Genomic DNA, 16,184 nt, shown 5'->3' with positions numbered 1-16,184 from the left:
GAGATGTACAGATGGGTTACAGTTACATACGTAAAGTAGTGAGTATATTTCTTTTCAAACTTGTTACCCTCTCCCTCATTTTTCTCCCACTTTCCCTCTCCCTGAATCTTCCCCTCCAAGTTGTACAGTTCATTTCCAACTTACTGTATTGTGAGCATCATTGTTGCATCAGTTCCACCCTTGTCCTTTGTCTCACCATTTTTTGGTCCCCTTCCTATCCATAATTCAGAGTAATGTATATACAATACTCTGGGTACCAAAATCATATACAATGACAACAGGAGTAAACTATACGGGGAAAATACAAAAGAAACCAGAAATCACATAAAAACAACAACAACAAAGAAGAAACCTCTTGTGTCCATGTCTTGGAGTTCATTTCACTTAGCATCACCTTGCATGGTCATATGTACATAGCTATTGAGCTATTCTGCTCATCTGCTAGGATTTTCCTAGATATATACAAATTTTTACAAATGAGGTAAACCATGGGACTTATGTTTCTTTGGGTCTAAATAAAGATCAGGAAACACAACAAATCAAAGATATGTTGAACAAATGGGGTTGCATTGAACTGCAGAGCTTCTGCTTCTATGGCAAAAGACATAACCAACAAGATCAATAGAAAGCCCACAGATTGGGAGAAGATCTTCACTAGCCTTACAACAGACACTGGCCTCGTATATAAAATATACTTAGAATTCAAAAAATTAAATCTATCCCCCCCAAATAAATCCTCAAAGAAACAACTACCACATTAGTAAGTGGGCTAAAGAGACTTCTCTGAAGAAGAATTAAGAATGGCCAATAGATACATAAAGAAATGCTCAATATCTCTGGCGATAAAAGCAAAGCAAATCAAAGCAACATTGAGATTCTTCCTTACCCCAGTTGGAATGGCATTATCAAGAAATCTAATAACAACAGATGCTGAAGGGGAGAGGCCAAAAGGGAAAACTACTATAGTGTTGGTGAGAGTGTAAACTGTTCAACTACTCTAGAAAGCAGTATGGAGGTTCCTCAAAAGCCTACAGATAGAGGTCCTTATGACCCAGCAATGCCACTTCTGGGCATTTACCCAAATGATCACAAACAAGGCCATAGTAAAGCTCCCAGCACAGCCATGTTCATTGCAGCATTATTTACCATACAGATGCCCCTCAGTAGATGAATGGATCAAGAAAATGTGGTGTATATATAGATGTGTGTGTGTGTGTGTGGAATGGAATTCTGTGCTTCCATCAGAGAGATCGACACTGCCCCATTTGTAAGGAAATGGAGAAAAGCTCCCCATTTCTTTTGTGACTACTTACCTTCAAATGTAGTCTTCAATGTTTATTGGGACCATTTCATTAATTTTAAAACAAAATGATGCATTTTTATACCTTCCAATTTGGTTAACATAAAAGTATATGTACTTACATAGTATACTTATTACTTACAAAGACATACTCTATTATTGTGAATATATATACTGTGTTTATTTTTGTTTTTGCTGGTCCTGAGGCTTGAACTCAGGCCCTGGGTACTGTCCTTAAGTTTCTTCTGCTTAAGGCTAGCACTCTACCACTTGAGCAATAGTACCACTTCTGGCCTTTTCTGAGTAGTTTATTGGAGTGAGATTCTCATGGACTTTCCTGCCCTGGCTGTGTCTGAAGTAGCTAGGATTATGGGTGTGAGCCACTGGCACCTGACTAACACTATGTTTTATCTAAGTTTGTACAATTATTTTGGAATAATATAGGCAAAGAAACTGTCTTCATTCTGCCTCTAAGCCTGGGATTGTAAATTGAAGGCAAAGTCCTTACATAAGATACTTGATGGTTCATACTGAATAAAGTCAGGCAAAAAAATAAGCTGAACTACCCATTCCCTGCCCAGCTGTGGATATCACACACTCTTGGTAACTATCTATTGCACTCCACCTCCAACTGCCCTAAGCCTGATGGCGGGAAGGGTGCTTTATGAGGATAAACTTCAGTTTCCTGCTCAGTTTCTTTCTTTGGTTCAAGTTTAATTAAAATCTACCTAGCATGCTTGACTTTTCCATCATTCTGATTCATACTTGATTTTTGTATGTATGTATGCATGTATGTATGTATGTATGTATGCATGTGTATTTGCTTATTTGTTTGTGAAACGGGGTCTTTCAGTGTAATCCAAGCTATCCTGGACCTTGCTGTATTGTTCAGGTTAGCTCCAAACTTGTATTTCTACCTTAGCTTCCCAAGTGTTGGGTTTAGAGGCATGTACCACAAAACCTCATTTCTTTCACTTTTCTTTATGGCTTCCAGAGAAAATAAAATTTTATGGAATCTTTTGTCATCCGTTTTTGCTTTTCAGTACTCCTATGCATTCATTCTCACTTTTGGATTCCTTATTCATGTCATTGGGATTTAGGGAATGCAAGAAACACAAAGTAAATGTATTCATTTAGCTTTGCATATTGCAACTAGAAATCTTGAGTTCATTTTGGCTCATCTTTCCTCATCCCCTGTAATACCAGTGCAGCCACAAAATCCTGTAAAACGTTATCCCAATCCCTCTGAAAAATGCATCTTTTTCTCCATCCCTTGCCATGTCATCATACCCTCCTCCTCTGTGTCCAGCTGTATTCCAGCACATTTCTTCCCCACACCACAGGACCATCTTCCTTAAATTCTCTTTAACTTACCATGCTGCTCCACTGTTAGGAATGAGATTGTACATCTCTAACTTTTTTTTTTTAACATGTTGAGTGTAAATTCTTCTTCCTGGGTTTTCTACTCTTACATTTCTCTTCCAACATTCATCATATATTCTTAACTGCAGCCAGACCTATATCCTCAATTTGCCATGAACACTTGAGAGTAGAGAGAAAGAATATGATTTGATGTCAGATTGACTTAGATTTTGGCACTTTCTTTGGTCAAACTAACAAATCTACTATATTGTTGGCTTCTTTTCTCATAGAATAATAATTATTATAGCTAGCTCAAAGGGTTTGATGATTGCGTGCAATAGCATTAGCTTAACAATTGTCAATTTACCTTTCCACCTATAAACATTGCTCCTTTTTGTGTTTAAAAATGGACTCTGGTATATGCATGTAGAAAATCAATAAAATGGAATAACTAGAAGAATGACAGAACTAGGCATGGCTAGAATAGAACCCAGGGTTTCTATATTTGAAAGTTGTCAGTAAATCAAGATAATGCATAATTGCCAAGCATATTGTTCTTAAAATACTTCTTCATTTTAATTAAGATGTCATGTTCTGTTTGAGAAGGTCTGGTTGAGTTGGGTTGAGAAAGACAGCACTCTGATGAACATCTCTGAACATCTCAGGAAACCAACACTGTGTGTTTTCATTGGAGAACTTCTGATTCGTCAGCCATCCCACTGGAGAAGAAGCTGTGCTACAAGTTCAGAGGTGTATCACACTTTATCATATGAATCACTGTGGTCTTCTACTCATAAATAGACATAGACAACCAGAGACCCCTAGAAGCTTAAAAGAAGTTATTAGAGCCAGGTCCCTGTGGCTCACGCCTGTAACCCTACCTACTCAGGAGGTTGAGATCTGAGGATCATCTGAACATTCACAGCCAGCCTGGACAGTAATGTCTGTGAGACTCTTACTTCCAAAATTAGGTGGCACTTTGGCTTAGATGGTAGAGTGTTAGCCCTGCACAAAAGGAGCTCAGAGCCCAGGCCAGAGTTCAGTCCTCAGGACAAGCAAAAATAAACAAAAACCCCAAACAAAAAGAATAAAAAACAATTATTAGAAAAAAATGGTGGAGGGAGAAATGCAATTAGAACACAGAACACCTAATTCTTCTGGAAAACAGTAATGCAAGGAACAGATTAAAATTACCAAGTGTTCTTAGAAAGAGAAGAATGTATTGTGCCACCAAAATAACATCAGGCTTCTATGAAGAAAAATTAACAGAGGAATAAGAAATAATTCTTCAAAATGAAATTTCTAACTGTTTAAAAAAAGAGCCAAGGATCGGTTGAAAAAATAGGAATAACGAACATCTTGGTGAAATATTACGCTAAAGCCATGCAAATTTTCCATGAAATGGAGGGAAAAGACCAAAATGGAAAATAAAAGAGCAGGATAAATCCAGAAATTCCAGTGAGTAAGTCTTGAAGGAACTAAAGGCAATAAGATGAAGAACATAGTTTCAGAAAAAGTGTTAAATAGAGGCTGACTTGAAAAAACATAATGGTGAGATTTCTACATTCAAATGATTCTAAAAGCTTTTAGAAAAACAAAACAAGGTAGATTAGTGACAAGCAAGTAGATGACTAGTTGCTCACACTGAGTGTTCAATGCACTGGAATAACATAAAGTTGTGAAGGAGGAGATGAATATATTATAACCAAAATACAAATCAAGTACCAAAGAAAAGGGGAGAGGATAAAGAAGAGAAATCAGAAAGGGGAAAATGACATTTGTGAGGATCTCTGAGGAATAACTGCCCTCTTCATGTTAAAAAAAAATCTTCAAAGAGTTTTTGAAAGCAAGACAGGAATGGAGAGCAAAGGAATGAGGTACAGTTGGGGTTAAGACTTAGTAAAAGCCAGTTAGCCTCTAACTGTTTAGTTCACTCTGCTCTACAGGAGATCCTGTTGAAATAACCTCAGCTTTATGAGTGGTGTTTGCTGTGTTTAAACTGGCTTCAGACACAAAGTCTGAATTATTCAAATGAGCTTGATAATGAAACATAATATAAGAAATATTGGTGAACCATGAGAGCTTTGAAGATAAAAAGGTAAATTTAGGTGAAACGTTGGTTCCTTGCTTGCATAGTAAGAAGTTATTAGAAACTGTCTAATGTTAATAGAGATAAGGCATAAAGTCTTAACAGTGACCAAATAATAGAATTAAAACAACACAACCAAAAATTCGTAGTGTGTAAATTTAACTGTGTACTGTGTGCTTTCATTTCTTTTATTGTAATTGACTAAAAATGTGTCTACAATTTGGAAAAAGCATTTTGACTTTAAAATATAATTTTACATTTATATTTGTCCTCAAATGGTTTTGTAAAAGAATCTGCAACGCTTTTGACAGATATTTGTTTGTCAATTTCCAAATAAAGGCAGTCTTCTTAGTGGAGGAGCTGTTAGGACAGCTGCTCATGCTGCTATGATCTCTCCTCATGCTTCTATTCTTCTCATGCTGCTATGATCTCTCCTTCACTGCGAATGGAAAGGCATCACAGAAGCCACCTGTGGGGTCTTAGTTGTGTTGCAGGAGCATATCTGGGCACTTTTTTCCATCTGGAGCTTCATAATGCTTTTTCATGGAGCTATCCTGTGCTTTGTAGTTGGTTTCACAACATCCCCTGGTCTTTATTGTCTAGAGGTCATTAGCACCCATTCCCATTGGGACAGCCACAAATGTCTCTAGATATTTCCACATGTTCTCTAGGGCATAAAACTGTACCAGTGAAAACTTCTCTTCTACAGAGACTTCCTGGCAATAGAAGAGACTCAACCACGTGACCTCAGAATTTTTCATAAATCCTTTGTTTGAAAAAGAGGAAAAGCACTTATGTTCCTCATCTCAGACAACATTTGCTTCAGTTCAGTTCAACTCAACCAATATTTGTAAGTGCCAACTCTCTCCGGCTTAGTGCCCAGTGCACATGTCTTGGTTTTGATAAATTTTCCTATTTAAGGGAAATAAATGATAAATGATTGTCATGAGATTTCTCGCCTGGATGAGATTCCCCTCCCTCCTAGAAATTGTCACACACTTCATTTTGCCTCAGGTACATATCTTACCAGTTGGTAGGGCTGGCTCACAGAGTTGTAGGAAAACCTTCTAATTTCCATATTTTAAAATTCAGTAATAAAAGAATTACTCTGGAGAAGACAGCAAATAAAACTGTAAATAGCACTCATAAATATCCATTGGCTAATAAGAAGGTGAACTAAATCACACCTGACATACATATTTGTTGCAATTAAAATATATAGTAGGATGATAATATTCAAAGAGTTTATCAAAAACTCTTTAAAATCACAAATATAAAATGAGGTTAGTCATTTTGAGTGTAAAATTTGACTTCCTGTACTTGAAATTTAAAAATAAGTAGTTTAAAATAATGAAATTCACTTCTTAGAAATCAAATCACTAAAAATTAGGGATTTTTAAGTTTACTGAAATGTAAAACATGTTACTTTTCTTTTACAGATGCTATAACTCACGTCCTTCTATGTGGGGATACATTTTTAATTAAGTTTTTCCTTTCAGGGCAAATGCTCATTTTTAAAGAACGCTTATATATAAACATGTCCATTGAGTGTTATATCTTACTCCCTGGAGACACATGTGCTAATAGAAAAATAAACAGCATCCCTGATGGTGTGAACATTTGAAATTTAATATATTTTGATGAAATTATAGCTATGCATAGAGAATGACCTTATATTTTGGGGTAAACTCTGAGAGCCACAGTGGGCTCTAGATCATTCCCTTTGTAAAGATGAGGTGTATGAGGAGCTCTACCTAAGACTGAACCCCCAAGGCTTGGGCTTCCTGGGCAGAACTACTCTTTCCCATCTCGCCCTTTGTGCACCAATGTATGCATACAACTAACACTCCCCTACTGTGTTTATTTTATTTTACGTTTTTAAACCACATCAGAGGCTGTATCTTTTCATTGACAGGAGTGAATTTGCATTTCACATTTCCTTTGGAAGTAATGGGCCCAAATTATGCTACTAACCTTCCCTGTACAAATGCTTAAAGTAATATATCCTTCATTTTGATAAAGATTAATGTACAAATATCTATTGAGAAGCATGTTTGGTAATGTTTTTATTCATGTTTTTCATATACTTTATTTTTAATATTTAATATACTCATGACATGCTAAGATTTTACTTAGGAGATTATCTATCTATCTATCTATCTATCTATCTATCTTGGTGCTGGTCCTGGGGCTTGAACTCAGGCTGTACATTCTCCCTGAGGTTGTTTTCTGTTTTTGTTTTTGTTTGTTTGTTTGTTTTGCTGAAGGCTAGAACTCTACCACTTGAGGCCACAGCTTCACTTCTAGTTTTTTGGCAGTTAATTGGAGATAAGAGTCTCATAAACTGTATTGCGATGGCTGGCTTCAAACTGCCATCCTCATATCTCAACTTCCCAAGTAGCTAGGACTACAGGCAAAAGCCACTTGTCCCCAGCTAGACTACGATTTTAGGGACAATTTTTTTCTGAAAATCAAATATAGTTATTTAAAGAATGAGAGAAATAGAAGTGTTTCTTTTATTTTCCCCCTACCAAGAAAAGTAAAGGTAACTTACAGTGCAATTGCAATAAATTATCTATAGTTTTCTTTCCCATCATGCAGTTCTTATCTGAGTGTTTTTTAAGTGGTTGTCTTATGATTGGGTTATGCTATATGCCTTAAAAGTACTTTTCATTGAACAATATTTAGACTAAAAAATCATTTGTTGGATATTTTAGTATTTCTGTTCTAATGCACCTGTAATATTCATTTGGTGTCATGACTTAATTCCGGGCTGTGAATTTTCTTTAAACTCCTTTGGAACATCCAGGGGTTGGAGTCAGTAATTCCTAAATGCTGGTCAGTGGGTCACAGAGCGAAGGGGCATGCTTAGAGCGTTCAGCAGGCTACACCAGTAAATCTGGGTCAGGGTCAAGGTGCTACTGGAACTCAGCCAGCTTTGGGAATCCTTGGAACAGATGGTCTTTTAGATGTCATCAGGTTCTCTTTTTTCTATTTCTTTTTTAAAATCATGATGCTTTTGAATCATGCTCTGGATCCTGGACGTAGGGAGGAATATAAGCAAGTCCTGAGGAGATAGCATAGATACTAGTTGCACTGCCAGTGAATAAAGTGGGGATACCTCAATTCTTGAGGGGGACCTTATGTTTATAGACACTAAAAGGGGTGTTAAGTGCTTCTTTCTGGAATGATTTACACTCTTCATACACACACTATAATATGCCATTGTAATTATGGGATTGTGGATGCACATTTTTGCCTATTTTTCTCGACTCAAGTGAAATCCATGAACACAAGGAAGGTAGCTGTGATTATTTGTAATACCACAAGCCATTCGCATGGTAGACATCAGAGGAATACTTGAGTGAATGAACCATAACTCCCTGGGTAGGCTATACTTCAGAGTCAAAGGGAAGCTGCATCTGACAAGTTACTGTGGAGAAGTTGGTGGCTTATTAAATGTATTCCGTAGTCTACTGGCTCAGTATCATTGATCTCGCTCAAAGTGTCCTGAAGCCCTTTTGTTTTGTAGCACTGAGTTTTGTATAGGAAAAATGACCTTATTCTTGACAAAATGGTTACTAGGATTGTGGGGAAAGAATTCTATACCTAACTAATACAGTAAAAGTATTTCTAATGTTTAGCCCCAATTGTTTGGTAGAACAAATATGCCATAAAAATTAAAGTTTAGACAGTCAACAGTTTTAAATTTATCAGTTAGATTTTTGATCTGATGGTTAATTCAAATAGTTTAGGTGCTATCTCCATTAATTTTCATGCTTAATTGCATATTTTTAGTGAGGTAGTAGGTTTAAGTTTCTGATACCTATGCAGTAAGGATATTTACTTGGTGGAGCTTAGCTATTTTATCTTTTTAACTCAGTTATGAAGTATCTGATTTTTAGAGTTCATTAAGGAAATGATTTCATGAATGATACTGAAAAACGAGAAACCAAATGATTTCAACTGTCTTCAGTTTACCCGCATGTAAAGACTGTGACTTTGTTGGTATAACAGGACATGTCCAAACTCTTCCACTGTATGGGAGAGTAGATGCAGGGTAAGGTAACGGAACTAGAGGAAATAGTGTCTGTTTTTGTTGTTTGTTTTTATTTTTGTTGCTATATTAACAACCATCTGCCCAGCAGAAAAGGGGATAGATTTACTTTACCTGAAGCTCATCTGCAGTTAAGGTTTAGGCTACATAGTTCCATTTGATGAGAGTGCACTGTTTGTGCTCAGACCCACCCTGGGTAATTAGTGAAGGGACTTGCAATTGTATTTAGAAACTATTTGACTGCAATAAACTCTTCTTATATATTATATCATATCTGTGTTCAGTAGACCAGAATGAGCATGGTGAAAGTATTTAACCAAGTAATTTAGCAAATTCTATCCCTAGTGTTTTGGTTTGCTTTTTTTTGGATTTTTATATTGAAGAAATTTATCTGGGTTGATAAGTGAAAAGCTTGTGATGAAAGAGCAATGTTTTATTTCTACCTACAGGGAGTTAAGGCTGTTGTGAATTTGGAATGTCTGAATAATACTAAAAGAGGAGTTGGGAATGTGGCTTAGTGATAGAGTGCTTGCCTAGCATGCATGAAGCCCTGGGTTCAATTGGCACTGTGGCCCAAGTGGTAGAGTGCTAGCCTTGAGCAAATGAAGCTTAGGGACAGTGCCCAGGTAGGACCTGAGTTCAAGCCCCAAGCCTCATGACTGGCAAAAAAAAGGGGAGTATTGGAAGAGATATTTATATTTGGACCAGACATGGTGGAACATGTCAAGCAGCACTGGAAGAGTGTATGTAGCAGGGTGTGGTTTTCTATGACTACTGGTTGCCCTTTGATGGTGATATAATAGAATACCAAGCGATGGAATGGAATTCCAGGCTCTTTGGCTGTGTCAGGGATAAGCTAGAAGATATATCACAATTGTTTCTAACATATTTATAAGATGATTTCTTTGTTGCTTTGTATGTCCCTCCCCATGATATAACCCCTGCTTGATGTTGGTATAATTTGTGGAGGGGAAGGGAAAAAAATCATTTAAATAGGGATACAGATGGACCCATTGCAACAATGAGATGTACAAGTCGTTATGTTGAAAAAACGAACTTTACAACTTTGGTGGGGTGGAGGTGGGAGATGGGAAGGGATGGGAAGGGGAAACAAAGGAGGAGGCAACAATGCTTGATAAAAAATGTACTCATTATCTTGCCCAAGTAATTGTAACTCCTCTGTATGGTATTTTCACAATAAAAAAATAAAAAATAAAAAAGAAGATATATCACAAAAGCAACAAGAGCTGGGACTTTTGTTTTCAGATTGGCTCATTTTTCCTTTCACCCACAGCCTCCACTCAGAATCTTCTTAGTATTATTTCCAACAGAAATGGGTGCTAATCTTGTTCTCTGAGGCCCTATGTGGTCCTGCTACTTCTCTGTTCTGTATGGACTGGCCACAATTCCTAATCCAGGGAGCAAACACTCCTTGTCACACTTGTGCCTGACCCTTGTGCTATTCTGGATTTTAACCAGTCTAATAATATGGGGTTTCTGCCACTGTTACACTAGCCTCTGGTGTTTTGCGATGTGCATTATTCTCTTGACATTCTGTCTATGCACTTCCCAGTACTTTACATGGTTAGCTTCCAAAACCTGCCTTTTCATTTTCTAAATCTCAGAACTTCTAGGTTTCTCTTTAGTTGAATCTGCCAACCCTCTTTTTCATCTTCAGAGAATACATGCATTTGAATGCATACGATGAAAGGTATTTTGCTTTAAATATATACTTCAGTCAGAACCTTTGAAAGTTAAATATTTCTATATCTGCAAGGGGCCGGAAAAATCACTTTTCCAACTTTATTTTAGTGAACTTTGGAGGTGGAAGAAGATCTACTTCGGTACGAAAGCCCAAGACAGGATCCTCCTTTCTCAGCTTCAAATGGCACAGGAAACCCCCCTCAGTTCCCAACCTACTCTCTCAGAATAGCACTCGATTCTGTGCCACAGAACAGGCTTCAGCTTCTTGCTTAAAACCAACAGGAGGTACAACAGATGTATTAGTAAATCAAAGAAACTTCAAACCACAAAGAAATGCAGCCAGATAACATTGAAAAGTTCTGCTGCATAAATGTGGTGAGGATTGTCCCGTGGCCCCTGACTCTTAGAGAACTGGATAAGGAGCTATCTGTCCAGTCTACCTTTTGCCCACACAATTGACAGCTTCAGTGATTTGTGGAATCAGGCAGTGCAATTCAGAGAAAATGTTCGGCTTAGGGGTTGGCAGTGGCAATCCAGAGATCATTTTATAAGATGCTTGGGTGAAAGAGTTAGTTGAGAGAAGCAGAGCCAGGAAAGATAGGAGCGGTATGTGGATGTTCTGATGGAGGGAAAGGGTAGGACAGTTGAGACTAGGCTTGGACATAAGTGTGGGACCTTAACAGATTCCCTGAGAGGTAGCTGCTTTACCCTAAAAGTTCACACAGGATGATATTTTAAACAGGAAGCTGTATGTACTGAGCCCGGGTTTAGTCAGGTTTCTTGCTTTAACCTTGACTATTTGTCTCATCAAAATCTCTTAGTCTTTGTCCTTAACTCAGTTCCTTTGGAAAACTCAAATGATTCTCTTACCATAAATGGGCTTTAAAAAGATGGGTCACAATTTCCACTTTGGGTGGAAATATTGCCAGACTTTGTACACAATCTATGAATGTGGTATAAGAATCTGGGAGAGACTGTTAATTTTTCATGCTTAATAACCTTTGAAGATTGGTCAAATTTTTGGTTCTTTGGTTCCACTTGGAAGATGGGTTTAAAATGGAGCCTAGGAAACTGAATTTGAAGCAGCAACTAAAACACTTAATAAAGGTTTTAGAGCTGATGCTTTGAGAAACACTAGCCTAAAGCAACCAGGTTCTACTTAGCTTCAGAAATTAGCTTCTAAATACATTATGGTTTTACCCAAGGACCCTGCTGGCATTTTCCTTCCAAAGCAGAGACCTATGTGTCATGATGAGGTATGAGTCTCTAGATTCTAAAAGTAACTTCTCAGGATTGTACCAATGGCAATCATATTTCTAAGACACAGTTGTCTTTGTTTTAGAAGGTCAGTGACCTTAGAGCTTGAGCGAGCATTGAGAACGGGATGGACTCAGATGCAATACACCCTAAGGAATAAAGAAGGATGATTGACAGAGAAGTTTATTATTGCTCCTCAGTAGTTTTGTATTTATCTTACTGCTGTGTCACCTCAATATATTAGTATTTTCTAATATGGAATTAGAATTGTTCATTTTTCCTCCTCTTTGAGATTGAATGAATTTAATGAACTTTAATGGTTTGATTTGAACTTTAAAAAGAAAACCTCTTCTAGGACTGGGTTTTGAATGCTAAGCCTTATTTACAATGATTATTAATTTAAATCCTGTCTGGAAGAATACTGACATAGACTGTGCAGCAGATATTCTTACTGGTTGTTTCAGTCACTATCTACAACCTCTTTGTTCTTTGTAAAATTCCACTTCAGAGTGGCTTCCAGGACACAGCCAGGGGCAAAAGCAGCCAAGTAAAGATCCTAAGTACTATTTCCAGAAAAGCCTTGTTTGAGACAATGATAAATTTGGCTGGCATAGCTTTTATTCTTCAGTATCTCCCCCCCTTTTCTCTTTGCTCCCTGGACTTTAGGCTTGTAGATAGGAGATGAGGCAACTGTGCTGTGAGCATGAGTTAGCAAGCATTGAGAAGAATGAGGAGCAAAGCCTGGGTCTCTTAAGATATGTCAGGCCTGTATATCACCCCTACCCTGGCTGCCTCAGAACTATTTCTTGAACCCATACTTATATGGCCTCTGTGGTAGGGTAAGGCTCATGATTTGAAACCACACACCCTTCGTACAGATGAAATAGTAAATATTTTGTGCCACCTTAGTACATATGTGCCACTTTAGTAAATATATCACCTTGAGCAATGGTAGCTGTGAGTCATTATGAAAAAGACATGAGACAGTGAAAACCACCACCACCAACAACAAAAAGTTACCTTCAAATCCATGTACCAGTCTTGTGGGGCTCAAAAGGAGTTACAAGGAGGACTCCAACCCTAATGGATCCCCTCAGCCCAGAATGCATATCTATAAGTTTCTCTATCAGTTGAGAGAGGTAGTTATAAAACATATTACGACCTGAGCTGGTGGTGATGAGCTTGACTACCTGTCAAACTAGTCAGGAAACACTCTTATGGCAGAGGTATATCATCATATAGAGATGGGACTAGCTCTCCCTTGCTGAGGATAAGAGGCTAGGATCGAAATGGCTTGGAGCCATTGAATGAACTTTTTGATGGTGTTCTTGGTGAGGTACAACAGATCTGGGAGTCTCATGGCTTCTAAGTTCTCCAGACCTTGTAAACCAGTCAGGTGAATAGGTCTAAAGGCTAAGGTCTCTAATTATGAATCTTTACAATTTCATAGCCGGAAATTTGAACCTGACAACTTTAAGACATGGTTGACAAGACATGCTTTAACCCAATAGACTTTCTTCAATACATCATAGAGTTCAGTTAAGTACAGGCAGAAGTCAGGCAAATAAAGAAAATTGGATTGTCTTTTCTTGTTGATTAATATGTGGTCTTCAGCAAATCACAATATCACTAAGCCTCCATTTTGCCCTTTATGAATGGGATATATATATATATATATATATATATATATACATATACATATACAGATATGTATATATATACTTTAAAGTTATACTCAGACCTAAAATTCTGTGATTGTACATTAATTTCATAAGCATAGAGAAATAAAACCCTTGAGACCAGAGCAGAGTTCAGGCAGATCCTCCTAGGACTCTGTATATTTTATTGATAATACTATTTAATACCAAACACAGAGCCAAGTTAATAATAGTTAAAATCAACAATCAGCTTTGTGGAAAAGAGGTATAGTCTTACACAATGACATTTCCCTCATTTTTCTGGAATTCTTTGTTATAAAAGGATTTTGTTCCTCTTTATGAGATTGGGTCTGTGGATTTAAGGGATGATAGAAAACTTGAGCCTATCTTAACAGGCTTGCTCCTGGTTTTACTTTGTGCCTCTCCCTTGTTTTTCACTAACAATGAAAGCCACAGTTAACATTCTCATCCCTTGGGCTACCTTTTCTGCTACTCAGAAACATGTTTCTACTGGTGTTCTATCAAGTCAAGGGTCACCCAGGCAAGCAGAAACAATGGAAGATGACTGATAGATATTTAGACATAGATATGCATACATGCATGTACCTACAGAAACACAATTAGCTCTTTCTTTCAGTAGGTTCTCTGTCGTTGGAATTCCCAAACCTCAGATGGGAAATATTTGAACAAACATATTCCAACATTTTTCTCAGAGGTAAATTTGAATCATGGGCCATGCATTACACTGAACCACACAAATGAAATGATGTGGAGACAGAACCTACCTCTGCCCCAGGCTACTTCAGAAACTCTCAGTTGTACCATTTTTCCTTCACAGTGTTTCACATACTTCACATAGGTTAAGTCTATAATGGCTGCATATATCCTCAACCTACTCCTCCTTCTCTAAACAATGAAGTAGACTGTTATCTACACCTATCTCTTTTGTATTGGTTATTATAAATAATCTTGATGATGGAAAGTATATGGAAACACTACATTGGTTGTTATAAGCAAATAGTAGGTCATTTTATATGATACTTGACTATCACAGCTTTCAGTTTCAGAACCAATTTCCTATGTATATTGAGGAACGATCATACATACATAAACAAATCTTGTCTGTGTGTGTGCGAGTGTGTGTGTGTGTGTGTGTGTGTGTGTGTGTGTGTGTGTGTGTGTATGTGTGTATGACTGGATTCATGCCTTTTGGGCTTACAGAGTTAGACAGAATAGTTGAGCCAACTTTTCTGCAACTGCTCTGTGTCAGTGTTTGATCAAGGAGTTTGAAGTCTAGGATAGGCAGGCAGAAAGGGGAGGTCACCATCAGGCTAGAACTGACAAACGAGCTGGAACTGCACAGGGATGACCAAAATAAGGCAGCCCTTGTTAACTATGACCCCTGTTACAAAGATAACCTTCAGAATAAATGAACTAAAGGCCTTTTGCCAAAGAACTAAATGCAGACACCTGGCCCAGAAGTCAGAGAAGGTTGGAGGAAGATCCAAGGGAAGGCAGAAAGATGGCAGAGGCAGCCACTGTCACAAGTCAGTGTGGCAGATCAGAAGCTTGTGTAAGCTGCAAAGCATACTTTCCATCCTTCGGCCTTGCAAAGCTTCTGCAGTTCTCTCAAGTGGCCTCCCAATCCTAACATTCAAGAAGGAATATTCAGAGAGAGGCAGATAGGTCAGCCTAGTCACATTACAAGGCCATTGTAGTGACAAATATGAGGAGGTGTGGGACACATTTCTTGCCCTATAGAACTTGATAGCTTGTTTAAATTAATGGAGTTTCTATAAAGAGCTCAACATAATTCTTGTAAACTGCTGGTTTATGGCTTGGTTGGAAAACCAAGAAGCGTTTTTTGGGAGATCAGCATTCTCTCTTTTCTATTGAAGTCATATGGCTTCATATTGGATAGACAGTCACACTTCCCTAAAATATTTTTTTAAGAAAATAACACTACATTTTATAGTACTGTGTAGTATGAGTGTTCAGTTGTTGACATCAGTAGATCACATAGTAGCTGAGGGTTGTCTCATTTGTATTTTGGATCAAAATTAAGGGTATCAGTTAACATAGTAAATTACATCTTAATCTTTTCCACTGGTTTGCCACCTGGCCAAACAAGAGCTCTGATTTGTGCATGCTGAGAGCTCCTATAGGGTAGCAGGCAAGTCTGAGGCCATTGGATTCCTTTCTGAGCACTTTTGCTGTTCCAGCAGCATTGCTGTCATTAACTTTATCTGGTGTAAGACCATTCGTTGTTATTGTGCTCCTGTATCTTGGTGACTGTGAATTTCTAAATATTGATTCAGAAGAGAAGTTTTCATTGATTAAAAACTTGATGTTTCTAGAAGATTAAATAAAGGGTAATTACTTTTTAAAACTAAATCACTATAAAATTAAGTATGGGCAAGGCAACTGTATAAATTGACCTAAAAAAAATCCCAAAATTCTAAACAAGTTCTTCCTCCAGACTGCATTGCAAATATGTTCATTTGGAGGGTATTTAAAGGAATTGGCACTGGAAATCTTAAGGAAAATGGTGTTTCCTTTCCCTCTAGAAATATTACACATAAATCAGTTAGCCCATCCTTGGAGAAAAGCTCTTGTCTTGAAAATGGAAGCCTGACATAATTACATATTTTGAATTTTTTTTTTTTGGTCGGTCGTGGGGCTTGAACTCTGGGCCTAGGTGCTGTCCCTCAGCTCTTCAGCTCAAGGCGAGGGCTCTACCACTTGAGTCACAGCGCC

The sequence above is a fragment of the Dipodomys spectabilis genome, unplaced genomic scaffold, assembly GCF_019054845.1.
Source record: "Dipodomys spectabilis isolate Male_0828 unplaced genomic scaffold, ASM1905484v1 ptg000081l, whole genome shotgun sequence".
NCBI lineage: Eukaryota > Metazoa > Chordata > Mammalia > Rodentia > Heteromyidae > Dipodomys > Dipodomys spectabilis.
This window is presented reverse-complemented; position numbering follows the sequence as displayed.